General features: G+C 39.3%; 1 long non-coding RNA gene across 1 annotated transcript; it reads left to right on the top strand.

Annotated features, from left to right (window-relative positions):
- The first annotated feature begins 820 nt into the window (after nt 1–820).
- LOC122872143 lies at nt 821–1,728 on the top strand. The gene is made up of 2 exons (XR_006377036.1): nt 821–939; nt 1,065–1,728. It is a non-coding gene; the product is annotated as an uncharacterized LOC122872143 (long non-coding RNA).
- The last annotated feature ends 762 nt before the right edge of the window (nt 1,729–2,490 follow it).

The following is a 2,490-nucleotide window of genomic DNA, read 5'->3' as shown; positions in this document are numbered from 1 at the left end:
TCCAGAAATTCTTCAAATTAATCCAGATATTACTGTCTCTACATTTATGGTTACATAGCAGGAACTGCCAGCCTAGTATAACTATGAATTATGTCCATATTGAACGATTCTGCACATCATTATTAACACCCAGTGTTAATAATAAAGAGGTGGATGGTGGGATGATAGATGTGTGTGTAGCGTGCAGGAGACCAGAAAATCCATCACAGACCTGCAGATAATATCCGCCTTTATATTAACCATAACCATGATTCCTTAAAGGTTGCCCTGTGAAGTTTTCTTGTAAACAAAGTTTCTGTTTCCATTCAGTCTTTCTCACCAAAACACATTGGGCCTCATGCTACTTTACCACTACTCAGTCCTTCATTCCGTCCGCTATTAGTCATGTGTATGGACTGGGTAAGCTGCAAATGAAATGCCCTTCTTGGGATCATTAAAATTTGTCTGAATCTGAATGCAAGAACCAGTTGTACAGTACAGACAGATTTGTTCTGTACAAATCTGTGTGTACTACATTATGGAGTTTTATGCATCTCTTACTTATTATTTTGCTGCATGTTTTGGATTATTTATTGGGTGTGTTTTTTACCTTGGCTGTGTCTTATTAATGATCCTTTTAATCAGTTCTTGTTCTATTAGATTGGTGTGCTTTTATGGTTTGTGTGTTTATTGCATGTGGTAGTTTTTTTTTTTTTCCCGACTGCCCCTGAGTGACAAAGACACTGACAAACCCCAGGCTGTAATCAGCAAAATAGGCAACAGGTGTGGAGCGCAGGTGAATGATTGAAGACAGCAGGCAAGCCAGAGGAAAATAGAGACAGAGGGGCCTCTGGCTGAGTAAGTCATGGCAGGGAACCACGAAAAGCCAGCCAGAACTGCAAGGCTTGAATACTCCAACCTGGGCCAGTAGCATGTCGTTACCGCCCAGGAAAACCATGAGTAGCCTACCTATCACTTAAATTTTGTTATGGATACTGGGAGGCCAGTTGGGGGGCCGGGCCAGGGTTGGCAAATCTGGATTGGTGTATCTGCAGGCTATTAGTGGTTGTTGTCTTTTTCTTCAGAGCGAGCAGAGCGAGCGGAGCAATGGAGAGGGGGCCATGGCAACTGTGGGACAATAGAAGCCTGCGTGGGAAGGAGAACGAGCCACGGAGGACGTCGCAGCTACTGTCATTCGTGTTGGACCGGTGATTTCACCTACAGTAATAGACTTGCAGGGGGGATGTTTTAGTTTGCTAGTTTATTTATGAGACACTATGGGACTCTAGGCACTGGAGTTGTCTTTTATTGGTTGCTGTTTTATGGTAATAGACCTTTTGATATATATTTCTGGTTGTGGTTTTAACTCTGCTCACCCCTGATTTTAAAAGGAACTTGTTTAGCCCTTTTTATGGAGTCCTAGGCTCTGCTAACTTCTAGGTGATGTTGTTGACATCTTAAAGTATCTTTCCCACATTGTCAATATTTATATTCTGGAATTTTTAAATCAAATAGGCTACTCAATGCATTATTTGGAATGGTGGCCCAGCTACATATGCACAAGTGATTTAAATGAATTTGTGATATTCATCAATTTTCTTATATTTGCACTTTTCCCTATGATATGAAAAAAATTTACAAGTGGTCTAGACCTGTGGTATGAGTCATGTACAGACAGTCTGCCTTTTTTTCCTGTTGGAAAACGCTTGTTTGACTTATAATGAATTATAATGCCATAACCTGAATGAATTTGAAGTTAAAATTAATGATTCTGAAATTCACTTAAATAACTAAAACAGGCTGCAAAATTACTATTGGACCGCTTTACTTTAGAAAGCACTTTTTTTCAGCGACTAACTTAATGTCAGAACACACTCTTTATTTTTGTGACAGAACAGTCTTTGGCAGCTGTACTATTAATATTTTCTAATTGTTTAAAAAAATATTCTAAACAACAAAGTTGTCTTCTAATATGACTAATGACACTGCTTAACTGTTTTTTTTTTTTGTGTTTTATTTTATTTCTGACAACGGACTTGAAGCTCTTTAGTGTGAAATTCTTCTTTTTACTCTGGTAACATTTTTGTGACTGAAACTTCCACACACCACAAGTGGAACAGGTAGTCTTATGGCAATTTTAGGGTATTGATTAAGCTAATGGTGAAATCGCAGACCTACCTTACTTCACCTTCTCATGAACAGTTTCATCAGCCTGGAATGAGCTATTTACAAGTTTGTTCAGTTAAGAGAGTTTGGTGAATCTAACTTGGAACACTCGTAGGTACCACTAGACTCCATAGATTAATTTGTTCATTGTGTGACTTAGACTGAACCTTTTTAACTTTGAAACATAAGCCATTATTACGTTTATAGTTGCACCTCTCCTCCAGTCACTTCCTGTAACTGGATATCCCCTGGACTATCCCCTGACCAGGTAACAAAAAGCCCAGCTCACCTTTATTCTTTCCGCTCTCACCAACTCAGCTTTCAGACCTGAGGACAGAGGCCTTC

Source organism: Siniperca chuatsi, linkage group LG24 (assembly GCF_020085105.1).
Source record: "Siniperca chuatsi isolate FFG_IHB_CAS linkage group LG24, ASM2008510v1, whole genome shotgun sequence".
In the NCBI taxonomy this organism is placed as follows: Eukaryota; Metazoa; Chordata; class Actinopteri; order Centrarchiformes; family Sinipercidae; genus Siniperca; species Siniperca chuatsi.
Note: the sequence above shows the minus strand (reverse complement) of the source record. Positions and strands in the feature narration are given on the sequence as shown.